The sequence below is a fragment of the Delphinus delphis genome, chromosome 5 (genome assembly GCF_949987515.2).
Source record: "Delphinus delphis chromosome 5, mDelDel1.2, whole genome shotgun sequence".
Classification (NCBI taxonomy): domain Eukaryota; kingdom Metazoa; phylum Chordata; class Mammalia; order Artiodactyla; family Delphinidae; genus Delphinus; species Delphinus delphis.
In genome coordinates this window covers 59,552,526-59,569,981 of record NC_082687.1, presented here as the reverse complement: position 1 = coordinate 59,569,981, position 17,456 = coordinate 59,552,526, and positions in this window count along the sequence as shown.

The following is a 17,456-nucleotide window of genomic DNA, read 5'->3' as shown; positions in this document are numbered from 1 at the left end:
AAACTAAAAGCTGGTTCTTTGAGAACATAAACAAAACTGATAAACCATTAGCCAGACTGATCAAGAAAAAAAGAAAGAAGATTCAAATAAACAAAATTAGAAATGAAAAAGGAGAAGTAAAAACTTACACTGCAGAAATATAAAGGATCATGAGAGATTACTACAAGTAACAATACGCCAATAAAATGGACCACCTGGAAGAAATGGACTCATTCTTAGAAAACACAACCCACTGCGACTGAACCAGGAAGAAACAGAAAATATGAACGACCAATCACAATCACTGAAATTGAAACTGTGATTAAAAATCTTCCCACAAACAAAAGCCCAGGACCAGATGGCTTCACAGGTGAATTCTATCAAACATTTAGAGAAGAGCTAATATCTATCCTTCTCAAACTCTTCCAAAATATAGCAGAGAGAGGAACACTCCCAAACTCATTGTATGAGACCACCATCACCCTGACACCAAAACCAGACAAAGATGTCACAGAAAAAGAAAACTATAGGCCAGTATATCTGATGAATATAGATGCAAAAATCCTCAACAAAATACTAGCAAACAGAATCCAATAGATTATACACCATGGTCTAGTGGGTTTATCCCAGGAATGCAAGGATTCTTCAATATATACAAATCAATCAATGTGATACACCACGTTTTAACAAATTGAAGGATTAAAACGATATAATGTAAATAGATGCAGAAAAAGCTTTTGACAAAATTCAACACCCACTTATGATAAAAACTCTCCAGAAAGTAGGCATAGAGGGAAACTACCTCAACATAATAAAGGCCATACATGACAAACCCACAGCCAACATTGTTCTCAATGGTGAAAAACTGAAACCATTTCCACCAAGATCAGGAACAAGGCAAGGTTGCCCACTCTCACCACTATTATTCAACATAGTTTTGGAAGTTTTAGCCACAGCAATCACAGGACAAAAAGAAATAAAAGGAATCCAAATCGGAAAAGAAATAAAACTGTCACTTTGCAGATGACATGATACTATACTTAGAGAATCCTAAAGATGCTACCAGAAAACTACTAGAGCTAATCAATGAATTTGGTAAAGTCACAGGATACAAAATTAATTCACAGTAATCTCTTGCATTCCTATACACTAGTGCTGAAAAATCTGAAAGAGAAATTAAGGAAACACTCCCATTTACCATTGCAACAAAAAGAAAAAAATACCTAGTAATAAAGCTACCTAAGGAGACAAAAGACCTGTATGCAGAAAACTATAAGACACTGATGAAAGAAATTAAAGATGATACAAACAGATGGAGAGATATACTGTGCTCTTGGATTGGAAGAATCAATGCTCTGAAAATGACTACACTACTCAAAGGAATCTATAGATCCAATGCAATCCCTATCAAACGACCAATGGCATTTTTCACAGAACCAGAACAAAAAATTTCACAGTTTGTATGGAATCACAAAGGAACATGAATAACCAAAGAAATCTTGAGAAAGAAAATCAGAGCTGGAGGAATCAGGCTCACAGACTTCAGACTATACTACAAAGTGACAGTAATCAAGACAGTATGGTACTGGCACAAAAACAGAAACATAGATCAATGAAACAGGATTGAAAGCCCAGAGATAAACTCACACACATATGGTCACCTTATCTTTCATAAAGGAAGCAAGAATATACAATGGAGAAAAGACAGTCTCTTCAGTAAATGGTGCTGGGAAAACTGGACAGCTAGCTACATGTAAAAGAATGAAATTAGAACACTCCCTAACACCATACACAAAAATAAATTCAAAATGGATTAAAGAACTAAATATAAGGCCAGAAACTATAAAACTCTTAGAGGAAAACATAGGCGGAACACTCTATGACATAAATCACAGCAAGACCTTTTTTGACCCACCTCCTAGAGAAATGGAAATAAAACCAAAAATAAACAAATGGGACCTAATGAAGCTTAAAAGCTTTTGCACAGCAAAGGAAACCATAAAATAGAAAAAAGACAGCCCTCAGAATGGGAGAAAATATTTGCAAAAGAGGCAACTGACAAAGGATTAATCTCCAAATATAGAAGAAGCTCATGCAGCCCAATATCAAAAGAATAAACAACCCTATCCAAAAATGGGGAGAAGACCTAAACAGATATTTCTCCAAAGAAGATATACAGATTGCCAACAAACACATGAAAAGATGCTCAACATCACTAATCATCAGAGAAATGCAAAACAAAAGTTCAATGAGGTATCACCTCACACCAGTCAGAATGTCCATCATCAAAAAATCTACAAAAAGTCCGTTCTCCAGTAGGTCTGTGTCTTTATTCCTGTCTTACCCCTAGGTTCTTCATGACATTTTTTTCCCTTAAATTCCATATATATGTGTTAGCATACGGTATTTGTCTCTCTCTTTCTGACTTACTTCACTCTGTATGACAGACTCTAGGTCTATCCACCTCATTACAAATAGCTCAATTTCGTTTCTTTTTATGGCTGAGTAATATTCCATTGTATATATGTGCCACATCTTCTTTATCCATTCATCCAATGATGGGCACTTAGGTTGTTCCCATCTCCGGGCTATTGTAAATAGAGCTGCAATGAACATTTTGGTACATGACTCTTTTTGAATTATGGTTTTCTCAGGGTATATGCCCAGTAGTGGGATTGCTGTGTCATATGGTGGTTCTATTTGTAGTTTTGGGGAGGGGGAAGGGTGAGCTGTGACAAAGCAAGAGAGAGACATGGACATATATACACTACCAAACGTAAGGTAGATAGCTAGTAGGAAGCAGCCGCATAGCACAGGGATATCAGCTCGGTGCTTTGTGACCGCCTGGAGAGGTGGGATAGGGAGGGTGGGAGGGAGGGAGACACAAGAGGGAAGAGATATGGGAACATATGTATATGTATAACTAATTCACTTTGTTATAAAGCAGAAACTAACACACCATTGTAAAGCAATTATACCCCAATAAAGATGTTAAAAAAAATCTACAAAAAGTAAATGCTGGAGAGGGTGTGGAGGAAACGGTACCCTCTTGCATTGTTGGTGGGAATGTAAATTGATACAGCCATTATGGAGAACAGTACGGAAGTTCCTTAGAAAACTAAAAATAGAAATACCATATGACCCAGCAATCCCACTACTGGGCTTATAACTGATAAAACCGTAATTCAAAAAGAGTCATGTACCACAATGTTCATTGCAGCACTACTTACAATAGGCAGGACATGGAAGCAACCTAAGTGTCCATCAACAGATGAATGGATAAAGAAGATGTGGCACATATATACAATGGAATATTACTCAGCCATAAAAAGAAATGAAATTGAGTTATTTGTAGTGAGGTGGATGGACCTAGAGTCTGTCATACAGAGTGAAGTAAGTCAGAAAGAGAAAAACAAATACCATATGCTAACACATTTATATGGTATCTGAAAAAAAAAAAGATTTTGATGAACCTAAGGGAAGGATGGGAATAAAGACACAGACATAGAGAATAGAATTGAGGACACAGGGAGGGGAAAGGGTAAGCTGAGTCCAAGTGAGAGAGTAGCATTGACATATATACACTACCACATGTAAAATAGATAGCTAGTGGGAAGCAGCTGTATAGCACAAGGAGATCAGCTCGGTGCTTTGCAACCACCTAGAGGGGTGGGATAAGGAGGGTGGTAGGGAGACGCAAGACAGAGGGGATATGGGGATATACATATGCATATAGTTGATTCACTTTGTTATACAGCAGAAACCAACACAACACTGTAAAAGAATTATACTCCAATAAAGATGTTTAAAAAATAAACAAAAGTACACCAAATTATATATGAGCTAAATTGTTGAAGACTACATTTGTTAAACAATTATTATTTTGCTCTAGTGCTCTATGCAATGTGATTTGTTTTATTTGATTTCTGTAAGCCATGGCAGGACTCTCTCCCACCTGAACCAGTTGCACTAAAACTGTCTGTTCCACCCTTCCTTAAATTTTAGAGAATGGTAAATTTCCTGAGAAATTGTGGACAGTTAGTAAACTAAAGTAAAATTAAAAGAAGATATGATTCATTTTCCCTGCTAGTGAAATTGCACCTTTTCTGATGACTTCTTATTAGTGGTTACTGCTGCTGTTTGGTGACCTTGGAAATGATAAAACTTGTACATGGAATGATTCCAATTCAAAGACAATTCTGTCACCTGACACTTTTCTGGGTTACAGCTCCCTGCATGTCTTTTGGGAAACTACCCCACCTCCCTTCACGCAGTTTAGGTGGGATAGTCAAACTCCCTTGGCCAAGGACTGGCATATGACCTAAACCAAACCAATCAAGTTCTTTCTCCTCAGTGTTTGTGTCTTGAGCAGAAATGACATGAGTTAAAAAACAGTTGAAGTTGCCACTTTTTTCTTCCATCTAGGTGTGTGTGGTTGACACCATTCTTCACTATGTCTTCTCTCAATACTTTCAGGATAAAGAGATTACTGGACAAGAAACAAAAGCAGAATAATCCCATTCCTCAATGGATTCAGATGAAAACTAGCAATAAAATCACTACAGTGACAAAAGGAGATGCTGGAGAGGAACCAAGTTGTGTCTGTAAGGAATTGCACATAAGATGGCCCACGTATTTATGCTGTATCAAGGTTGCTAGCATCTTACCATAACAAGCTGAAAATGTCACCACTATCTGGGACAGCTGGACATGTTTTACTGGGAAAATAATTGTTTTTCTCTTTATTTCTATGTTTCTGTGCAAGTAGGTTGGCTCAGTATTATGTGAGACCTTTTGTTTGGGGGAAAAAAATAAAACAATTGAAGCTGCTACAAAGGAAGGGACCAGAGGAGATGTTTCTGATACTTTTCTCTCCTTTCCAAAGTTTGGTTGTTTAGATTTTTCTGTCAATTTTGTGAGCTTCTCTGTGTATTTTCAACAAATGACTCATTTACTTAAGTTAGATGAGTCAATTTCAACTATTAGCAACCAAAGAGCCTTAGTGATGCACATGTGTACAAAGAACATTTTTAGTGTCAGTAAAATTCAGATCTTTTTCCAAGTTTTTCAATTTGTGTCCAAAAAATTCAAACATGACAGAAAAAGTGATTAAATTCTTTTTACGGCTAAATAATATTCCATCATATATGTATACCACATTCTGTTTATCCATAAATTAGTTGATAAACATTTGGGTTGTTTCAAGTTTTTGACCGTTATGAATAATGCTGGTATGATTATCTGTATTCAAGTTTTTGTGTGGATCTATTTTCAGTTCTCTTGAGTATATACCTAGGAGTAGAATGGTTGTGTCATATGGTAAGTCTATGTTTAATTTTTTGAGGAACCACCAAACTGTCTTCCAAAGTGGCTCTCGGGTCAATTTGAGTGGACAAATCAGTCTCTGAAAATGATGCTTGCAAAGGAGTTACTGGCATGCCAAGCCCTCCATGATTTATCTGACCCTAAAGGATTCGCAGATGACAGCTGTAGGGCTGCTAGAGTATCTGGGTAACTTTTCTGCATCTGTCAGGAGGTACCTTACTAATGAGAGAATGTTATATTCTGTGATTGATCAAGTTCTCAAAAACAATTTTCTCTTCTTCCTGTTATTGATAGTTCTGAACATTGATATCTTTTACTCCCCATGGAGTCAAAAAGCACCTAAGTGTATGTGATTGCAAGCAGAAAACTAGGGGACAGAAGTCAGGTATTGGCAGTTTATCTACTTTCATTTGTACGTGGACTGTTAATATAAATGTCAGATGTAAAGCATTAATGCAAGTCAAAATGTTTCCATGAAGAAATTTCAGCAGTTCAATTTTACAATTATAAATAAATCTACTAAATTTTAGACAATGCCAGCATTTGGATTTTTTTAAAACAAGTAAATTTTTTGTTGGTGGCAACTAAATGGTGTTTATAGCATTCTTATCATACAGTAGATTCCATCCATTCACTATAGTTTTCTGAGTTGTCTTACATGCAAGTACATGTTTTTAATGTTGTCCGTCTTCTGTATTGTTCCTATAAATTTGCTATTAAAATATATTAAACTATAAAAAAGATATGAGACAATATGATTATACCTCATAATTGTTTTATATGTTTTAATGCTATGCATTTAAGTAACCAGAAATTTGGATTACAAATAATTATATAGTTCATTTACATTTTTTAAAAGGACAATTTTACTGAATGACATTCAATATTCGCTCTAACTTTAAGAGACAACAACTCTGGTATAACTTCTAGCATAACTTCAAGTACAAGGAGAAAAGTCCTCTAAACATTTTATTGTTAGATATTTTTACATATATGTCACAGCTAAATAAACTATAAACTCCTTAGTTGTGGAGGCTACAAAGCCAAGAAGTAATATAATAAAGAAAGCACAGAGTTGGGAAGATGGCTCCAGAATCTGAATTCAGAGTGCGTTTCTTACCAACTCAATAAATCTGGTCACAGCTCAAACTCTCTGACTCTCAGGTTACTCAATGATATAAGGTATGATACCTCCCTCACATAATTATTGGGGAATTAAATAATATAATATGTATAAAAGTCATCTTTCATAATACTCAGAAAATGTCTGTCCTTTCCTTTATACTTTTTGTGAAGCTAAGACCTTTGGGCAGTTCCTTGCATGGTAAATACTCAACACAAAATATGTTGAGGATGATATGGTATTCCTTTATACATTTTATAAACTAGTATATCGTCACTAGTTTTTTAGTAATTATTTTCTAATATGCCCCAAAAGTATGATAAATAGTTGCTCTATTATATATATATATATGTATATATATATGTGTGTGTGTATATATATATATATATATATATATATATATACACACACACACACATACATATATATGATTAAAGTCAATGATTCGCTGCTGAAAATATACTACTTGGGGGGAAGGAAAAGATATTCATTTCCCCAACAATACAATAAATATCTGATGGTCATTAGTGTTGGCCCCCTAATATTTTTTTTATTCCCCTCATGAGAACATGTACTTCTTCCCTTCTGGAAGTTAAATATGGCCATGTTTCACACTCTGTAATCAAAAGTGGTGTGAATCACTCCCAGGCAGAAGCTTAAAGAGCCCCCGAGCAGTTCTGCATGCGTTCTTTCACTCTGTCCTGACTACAGTGTTTTGGAGAGCAGTGGTTCCTATGTTACTTATGCCACTTTAGGGGATGTTTGGCAAGGTCTGGAGACATTTTTTGGTTGGCACGACTGTGGAGGGTGTTACCTGCATCTAGTGAGTAGAAGCCAGGTCTGCATTAAATATTCTACAGTGCACTGGACAACCTCTACCCTTCCCACCCTGAGACAACAAAAACTTTGTCAGCCCAAACTGTCAATAGTACCACCACTAAGAAACTCTAGTTTGGAGTAAGGAAGATTTGATGGTGGTTCCTAACTGTCCAAAAATGGACAAGAAGTATGAGCAAGAAATAAACCTTAGCTATTTCAGACCACTAAAAGTTTCAGATTGTGTGTTATCACAGCACAGCCTAACTTTTCCTGACACATTTATTTTGCAACTTGAGTGAAATTAGAACACAATGGGCTTTCCCAAGTAATGTTTAAATAATTTGCTTCTGATATTTCTGAATTTAATATCCTTTGAATACATGACTGCTGGGATTAAAATTGAGGTTGAAATTTGTTTAAAATGGAAAACAAATTTATCAATTCAGATTTCAAGACAGTTTAGCTACTTTTTAGAGGGAAATGATTGTTCATGAGAAGCATCTGGTTTTAATGCCTAATGTCCTTGCTCTAAGAAACCCAACAATCCACTCAAATGCTTGAGGGAAAAAAGAGATTATGAAATTTGTTTTTAAAAATAAAACTGCAGGTTACAAGTTTATTGAAAAAAGTGAACTTCATATCACTTTTAGTTAAATAGTTTAATAATTCCTACTATTTTGTCATGAAATATTTTGATGCACATATTGAAGTAATCACAAAAAGGCTGTTTTGATTTATAGTTTTAGGGAAGAAAAAGATGGAGAAAATAAGAAAAAACAAAAGTTATAAAGATGAGTTTTTTCTATAAGAAATAGTTCTTTTGACAAAAAGTATTACTTGTGAGACAGATGTAAAACATGCAATTTTAATTTGTTTTCAGTCACATATTTTCTCTCCTCAAGACATTTGATTTACTTTTTCATTTTATTACTTTCAAAAGTTAATATAGTCACATAGTACAAATAATTAAAATGTATAAAAAAATAAACAGTGAAAAGTTTCCTTCCCAGGTTGCCTACCACCTATGACCACATAGTTGTGTGGCATAGGACTATTCATGAATGATACCACCTGTGGATATGCTTTCATACTATATCCAATCTCATTATGCTAACCACATTCACAGTAACCCTGTTATTAATTTCATATGATTATGCATATATTCATTCTCTTATATTTTATATATGCATATTACATTAATATGCATATGTAATATGTGCCTGTTCATATGTAATATATGCATATAAATATAGAAAAAATGTAAATTAAAGTTTTTTCTTCCCTTTTTTCTATTTTTCTTACACTAAGCACATCTGTTGGCTAGAACATAATCTCCATGTCCATCCACAATAAAAAGCTCTCAAAAAACGATCAGATTGTCCTACATGCTTTAGGGAAATAAGCTGCTACCCAAAGGCTCCCATTTTCAAGTCTGCCATTCCTAGCAATATCCCTTAATTGAGTTTTGCTTCCACAACTTATCCTATTGACATTGTTACCACACATACTTCATATTCCCTCTGTTTTGCATCTGATGATCTAATGCCTAATAATGTGTCAATGATTGACAAATGCTTTGAGCGTTACCCCTCAGAGAGAAATGTATACTGTGATTTTTTTTTATTATTCTCACAAATACATTATATGAAGTTAAGTTTTAAAATGTTTAAAACATACGTTAAGCTTGGCAACTTTCATTTAAAAGAGATTTGAAAAATCCTGTGTTGGTTGATATTGGGATCATAGTATTTAAATCTCCCCTTCTAGATATCAATGAAAATGACCTTCAAAATATGGAAATAGTGGAAATATGCATTAACCTTGGAAATGAAAAATGTACCATCCATACACTAAGATGGTCAAGGTATTTCTGAATTATATAATGCAGATAGGCTCAGATTAGGAGCCACAGAGGACCAACTGATCATCCACACTTTTGTAAAAGCTGTACACACAGGAAATATATAAAGAATGCCTTCAGACTACAGCAAATAAGAAAGCTTCTGCATAACAAAAGAAACAATCAGCAAAATGAAAACGCAACCTACAGAACAGGAGAAAATATTTGCTAATCACATATCTGAGAGGGGTTAATATCCAACATATATAAGGAAATCATACAACTCAATAGCAAAAAAAGCAATTAAATTAAAATATAGGCAAATGACTTGAACAGACATTTTTCCAAAGACGACACACAGATGGCCAACAAGTACATGAAAAGGTGCTCAACATCACTAATCATCAGGGAAATACAAATCAAAACCCCAATGAGATACCACCTCACAATTGTTAGAATGGTTATTATCCAAAAGACAAGAGATAACAAGTGTTAGAATGTGGAGAAAAGGAAACCCTTGTGCACTGTTAATGGATATAAATTGGTGCAGCAACTGTGGAAGACAGTATGGAGATTCCTCAAAAAATTAAAAATAGAACTACTGTATCATCCAGGAATTCCATTTCTGTGTATATATCCGAAGGAAATAAAATCACTATCTTGAAGAGATACCTGCATTCCCGCATTCATTGCTATATAACTCACAATAGCCAAGACATGGAAACAATCTAATTGTCCATCAATGAATGGGTAAAGAAAATGTGATATATAGATCACATTTATACACACACACATACACACACACACACACACACACACACACACACACACAGAGGAATATTATTCAGGCATGAAAAAAAAGAAAATCCTGCCATTTGCAGCAACATGGATGGACCTTGAGGGCATCACGCTAAGTGAAATAAGTCAGACAGAGCAATACAAGTGCTGTATGTTCTCACTTATATGTGGAATCTAATAAAGCCAAACTCAGAAATAAAGAGTAAAATGGTGGTTGCTGGGAGTTGAGGGTGGGGAAAATGGGGAAAAAGTTAATCAAAGGGAACAAACTACAGCTATAAGATGAATAAGTTCTGGGGATCTAATGTACAGCATGGTGACTATAATTAACAACACTGTATTATATACTTCAAAGTTGTTAAGAGAATAAATCTTAAATGTTAAGACCACAAAAAAAGGTAATTGTTTGAGGGTATGGAAATGTCAACTAACCTTATTATGGTAATCATTTCATAATACATACATATATCAAATCATCCCACTGCATACTTTAAATTTACACGTCATATGTCAATAGTATCTCAATAAAGCTGGGAAAAAAAGGCCCTGACAAAAATACAACAATAGGCTACCATTTTACTGAAAGCAATGAAATGATATACAAGGAAGAAGAAAAAGTCCAACCGAAAGAATAATTTTTTAAAGTCTTTCTCTATGTAGTAGATTTCCTACAAGAAATCATGTTGTCAGAAAAAAATATTTATTTTTCATCTTTGGAAGATAAAAATGTGCTATAGAAAGTTAGAAAATTATGAGTGAAAAAATATTTCACTTTCCTCCTTAATAATGATTTTTTTTGTCTTTTCAACAGACATACACACTTTATCTCTAAAATCACACATCTCAAAACAAAGAAAATGTGACCTCATGAGATCAATGAGATTTTTTTCTCCAGGTAATTTGAATTTTGAGCAGAACCATGTGGAGAGCAAACATAGTTAGAGCTGAGACATTTGATGACAATTTCTGAATTGAATTTTTCAGTGCTTAATGGTTTAGCTTGCTCTTCCATTTCCTAAATTAGCCCATGAACCTTCCAATGAGTCCCTTTTTTGCTCATTGGATTTATGGTTTCAGTTCTTAAAACAACAAATAAACGTCACTGAATTTTTATATATCAAAATCAAAACTTATCCTTGATATTAGAGCAAGTAATCATGAGAAAATGAAAACAATATGAGATCTGTAAAATAATGCAGCAACATGAAAATCATGGGGTCAAAATTTCAAATATGATGTAGGCATTGAAAAACAACTTTATAACTGAAGAAAATCTATTTTGTAAAAAGGAAGACCATTAGAATTCTCCCAGAATTCTGAGGGTAACAAAGCAATAAAAAATAAATAATTTTTATGGACAAAATGCTTGTTTCCCCCTCCCTCAATTCATGTTAAAGTCCTAACACCCAGTATGGCTGTATTTGGAGATGAGGCTTCTAAGGAAGTAATTAATGTTAAATAGGGTCATAAGGGTGGTGTTCTGATCCCTTAGGATTAGTGTCCTTATAAGAAGAGAAATAAGAGAACATTTTTTATCTCTTTCCCTGCACCCATGCACCAAGGACAGGCCATGTGAAGACATAGTTAGGAGGCTGCCATTTGCAAGCCAAGAAGAGAGTCCTAACCAGCAACTAAATTTGCTAGCCTCCAGAACTGTGAGAATATAAATTTCTGTTGTTTAAGCCACCCAGCCTGTGGCATTTTGTTATGTAAGCCTAGGCAGACTCATAAACATATGAAATAAAAAGAAACTAGACCCAGGAAATTTAATCTACAGGGAAAAATGAATCTTAAAGAATTCATGATCGTATAAAGCAAACAGATCCAAAATAATAATTAAAGAAATAATAGAAATATTCTTAAGCTGAAAATGAACATTAGCTTCAATATTTAAAGGGTTCACCAAGTACCAGGAAAAAATCAGTGTACACATATACAAAAATAAATATTTTAATGAATAAAGAACATTTATGCAAATATCAAGAGAAAAAAACTTACCTACAAAAATATAAAAAATAAAACTGCATTCAAGTGTCTACTATACGGTAATAAATGACAATAAGAATGGATTCATGTCTGCAGTATTTTGAAAAAAAATTATTGGTACTTAAGAATGCTATCTCACAATTCCTAACATTTTTGTAGGGCAATGTACTAAACAAATTAGGCTATATATTACAACTAAACACCTCAACATATTAATGGATTTACACAATCAAGATTTATTTCTCACTCTTGTCACAATTCACCTTGGCTTGAGGAAGGAGCCCACCCTCTCTGTTCCATGTAATCATGCAGGGACATAAGTTCCTTCCACGCTTAGCCCAGAAGAGACATATCATTCCCCCACACTCCATGGACAAGAACTAGTGACATGGCCAGGCCTCAATGTAAGGGACTGGAAAATATATCTAGCTGCATGCTCAGGTAAAGGAAACACATTTGACAAACATCTAACCAGCACTATCCAAAAGAACTTTCTGTAATAATGGAAATGCTCTACTGCATTGTCTAATATGGTAGGCACTAGACATATGTGTTTTTTAGCCCTTGAAATGTGACTAGGATGACAGAGAAAATGAATATTTAATTTTATTTATTAGTTTTAATAAATTTAAATGTAAATAGCCACTTATGAGTGATGGCTTTCACACTGGAGAAAGCCAGTATGCACAGGACCACCTGCACAGGACAATAGGATATATGTTCAAAGATGTTCATTGGGCATTACTGGTAATAGTAAAAATTTGGAGACAAGACAAATATCAACTAATTTGGGAAGTTGTGATATAATCCCTTCAGCAAATGGTTAAAATATTATCTGTTGAATATGAGTGCTTAGGTTCTGGACCTGTGGAGGCTAGAAATTTAGGAGACTTGGTAGGAAATATCAGAGTATCAAAACAGGTTGGCTCTTCTAAAACTCAGTGAGGCACTGCAAAAAGTACCATGCTTTGGTCTAAGGCAGTAGTTCTCAAACTGTGTTCTTGAACCAGAAGCATTAGAATCAACTGGGAACTTGTTAGAAAAGGAAATTCTTCAGCCCCACCTGAGACCTCCTGAATCAGAAATTCTGGGGTTGGGGCACAGCAATCTCTGTTCAATCAGCCCTCCTGGTGATACTGCCACATGCTAAATTTTGAGAACCACTGATCTAAGGCAAAAGTTCTCAACACTAGCTGCTCATTACAATTATCAAGGGAACTTTTAAAAACAGGGTTGCCATGGTTCCATCCTCAGAGACTTTTATTTAATTGTTATGTGGTAGGGCCAAGTATTTTTAAAAGCTCTCTGGGTGATTCAAATATACAAACAGAATTGAGAACTAAAACTGAGGTGACCCAAACTGAAAGCAGTAAACAAAAGAGAACACAGTTTTAGCACAAACGTTTTCTGCCTGTGGTCCACAACACAAAACTGCTGAAGGTCTATCATGACTTTGTATTTTTTTGTTGGGTTTTTTGTTGTTGTTGTTTGTTGTTGTTTTGAGGTTTTTTCTTTTTATATTTAGGTTTTTTTAAATTGAAGTGTAGTTGATTTACAATGTTGTGTTAGTTTCTGCTGTATAGCAAAGTAAGTTAGTTATATACACATATATCCAGTCTTTTTTACATTCTATTCCCATATAGGTCATTACAGAGTATTGAATAGAGTTCCCAGTGCTATTCAGTAGGTTCTTATTAGTTATCTACTCTGTATGTAGTGGTGTGTATATGTTAATCCCAATCTCCCAATTTATCCCTCCCCCACCTTTCCCCCAGTAACCACAAGTTTGTTTTCCACATCTGTGACTCAACTCCTGTTTTGTAAACCAGTTCATTTGTACCATTTCTTTAGATTCCACAAAAAAGCAATATCATAGGATATTTGTCTTGCTCTGTCTGACTTACTTCACTCAGTATGACAATCTCTAGGTCCATCCATGTTGCTGCAAATGGCATTATTTTGTTCTTTTTATGGCTGAATAATATTCCATTATATATATATATACTACATCTTCTTTATCCATTCCTCCATCGATGGACATTTAGATTGCTTCCATGTCCTGCATGAATTTAGGTTGCTTCCATGTCCTTCCATGTCCTGCATGCAGCATGAATAGTGCTGCAATGAACATTGGGGTGTATGTATCCTTTTGAATTATGGTTTTCTCCAGATATATGTCCAAGAGTGGGATTACTGTATCATATGGTAGCTCTATTTTTAGATTTTTAAGGAATCTCCATACTGTTCTCCATAGTTTCTGTACCAATTTACACTCCCACCAACAGTGTAGGAGGGTTTCCTTTTCTCCACACCTTCTCCAGCATTTACTGTTTTTAGATTTTTTTGATGATGGCCATTCTTACCAGTGTGAGGTGATATCTCATTGTAGTTTTGATTTGCATTTCTCTAATGATTAGTGATGTTGAACATCTTTTCATGTGCCTCTTGGCCAACTGTATGCCTTCTTTGGAGAAATGTCTGTTTAGATCTTCTGCCCATTTTTTGATTGGGTCATTTGTTTTTTTGATATTGAGCTGCATGAGCTGTTTGTATATTTTGGAGATTAATCCCTTGTCAGTCACTTTGTTTGCAAATATTTTCTCCCATTCTGTGGGTTTTCTTTACATTTTATTAATGGTTTCCTTTGCTGTGCAAAAGCTTTTAAGTTTAATTAGGTCCCATTTGTTTACTTTTGCTTTTATCTTCATTACTCTTGGAGGTGGAACAAAAAAGATCTTGCTGCAATTTATGTCAGAGAGTGTTCTGCCTATATTTTCCTCTAAGAGTTTATAGTATCCGGTCTTACATTTACATCTTTAATCCATTTTGAGTTTATTTTTGTGTGTGTGTTAGGGAGTGTTCTAATTCCATTCATTTACATGTAACTGTCCAGTTTTCCCAGCGCCACTTATTGAAGAGACTGTCTTTTCTCCATTGTATATGCTTGCCTCCTTTGTCATAGATTAGGTGACCATAGGTGTGTGGGTTTATCTCTGGACTTTCTATCCTGTTCTACTGATCTATATTTCTGTTTTTGTCCAGTACCATACTGTTTTGATGACTGTAGCTTTGTAGTACAGTCTGAAGTCAGGGAGCCTGATTCCTCCAGCTCCCTTTTCCTTTCTCAAGGTTGCCTTGGCTATTTGGGGTCTTTTGTATTTCCATATAAATTATAAAATGCTTTGTTCTAATTCTGTGAAAAATGCTATTGGTAATTTGACAGGGATTACATTGACTATGTAGATTACTTTGGGTAGTATAGTCATTTTGACAATATTGATTCTTCCAATCCAAGAACATAGTATATCTGCCCATCCATTTGCGTTATCTTTGATTTGGATAATTATAATAGTGTGATTCAACTCTCTGCATCATTTCATGTAAGCAAGGACGAGGGACTAGGAATCCAAATAGAAGTGAGGACTGGGCCCTTGTTAGTTCCAGGAAAGTGAGAAAGTCTGAAGAGCTCAGGCCCAGCCAGCTGCTCAAGCCTCCTGACAAAAGCTCCCAGAGGCATCCAAGGATGTTGCTCCCTTTGACTCCATTCGCAGTCCAGTGTTGCTCACTGCTCTGAGAAAGAAACTGGAGCTTGAGCAGGGTGAAGTGTCATGAGAGTGGTCCCATGCACAAAAAGAATTTGAGCCAAACTGCCTCAAATTCTGGCTTTGCCTCTTATTAACTGTGCAACTTGGGAAAATGAGGGAATTCTTTTATGCCTCACTTTTTCTTCTCTAAATTGGGATAATACTATTTTACCTACCCCATAGGGCTGCTAAGAAGAAAGAATGAATGAATGAATGCATTGTTCAGACACTTAAAACAGTGCTTGACACCTATTGTTAGACTTAGAAATAAGATTAACAACAGAGCTCATGTCAGCTTGTTGCTAAGAAACAAAAAAATATTTCAGTATTAAATGATCATTAGTTAGGCATCGGTTACTAGCTATAAAAATAATTATACATACCTTATATATGATATATAATTATATATATTTTTAACATATTACATGTAATAATATATATAATTATATGTATGCATATGTATGGATAATTTCTAGACACTATTGTAAAAAATAGCATTGAACAAAAGAGAAAATGCCTTATAGTGAGAGAAGACCACATTCTAGCATTTTAGTGGGGTGACAGAAAATGCACAAATAATACATAATATCATATAAATATAAACACTATGAAGAAAAATAAAACAACATAAGAAATAGGAAATGACATTTGAGAAGCAATTTGAAAGAAATGAGGAAAGCCATGTTCATACCTGGGGTCAGAGAAATAGAACCTGAGGGAAGAGCAATACAAAAGCCCTGGGGAATTACAAGCTTGAAGTGTTCAATGAACAGCAAAAAAACAGTGTGGTTAGAATGGACTGAGTGAGGTGGAACTCATTAGAGAATGAGGTTTCAGAGCTGGTCAGGGCCAAGACATATAAAGTCTTGCAGGGTACAGTCAAGATTTCAGATTTATTTTTAAACCATGAGAAGAGAGAATTGTTTGAGCAAGGAAGTTTCCTTGATCTGACATACAACTTCAAAATCAAATCTACTCTAGCTGCCATGTAGCAATCTTATAATACTAGGTCAGGAGTAGTGGTGGCATGCGAGTTATGAACCTATTGCACGTGAAGTTTGTCGCTCAGGAAAGAGATTATACTGGCTTGAACCAGGATAATGGCAGTGGAAGTGGTGACAATCAGTAAGATCTGAATAAATTTGGGTTTGTGGATATGATTTATGAGAGTGTTTGGTCTGAGAAAATGGGTGAATCATAGGACCAGATACTAAGACTGTGAGAAGACCCCCCAGTTTGACCTTGTTAAATTTGAACTTTCCCTTTGGAGGCTCCACGAAGAAGTTGGAAATGCAAGTCTGAGGCTCAAGGGAAACGTGGGGGCTAAAGATATTAACTGGGTTTCACAAGTGTCTTTAAATCCATGAGGTCACCTAGGAAGTGAGAGTAGGTGGAGGAAAAAAAAAATCAAATTGCCTGGCATCCAACAAATTATGTAAGTGAAGTATTTGCCACCCAGGCCTGGCTATAAGAAACCTATGACTACTTAATCCCTGAAGCAATTCAGGATCTCCTAAACTCATGTAAATAGGAAAAGAACTTCCAAGGTGGTATTGCCCACAGATGGAAATCCTCCCAATATCCCTTTGAAAAGTGATCATGGAGGACATTGGGCGAGGGAGGCTCCAACCATCCTCACTGATAGGAAATATGGGTGCTCTCTCATGGAACTCACTCTTCAGCTAACGGGAAAAATAAAGACCATTGGCTAGTAGAATAAAATCTGTATCCTAGAGCTCTGGTCGTTGCATGCTGTTTTCCATTTTCCCTGTTTCTTAAACAGAGTTCTTATCATGTTTGTCTTGTTTTTATGCATATGTGGAGGTGGTTTTATTTATATTTTAGCCCATAAATGGCCAGATCACAAAGTGGTACATCCAGACCTGACTGAGAGAACTGAACGTAATCCAGAGGTTTTAAACACAGCAACTGAACAAGATTTCAGGTGGTGCTCTGATAGAAGAGAATAAATGTGTTTTCAGTTACACATGAACTAATTGTC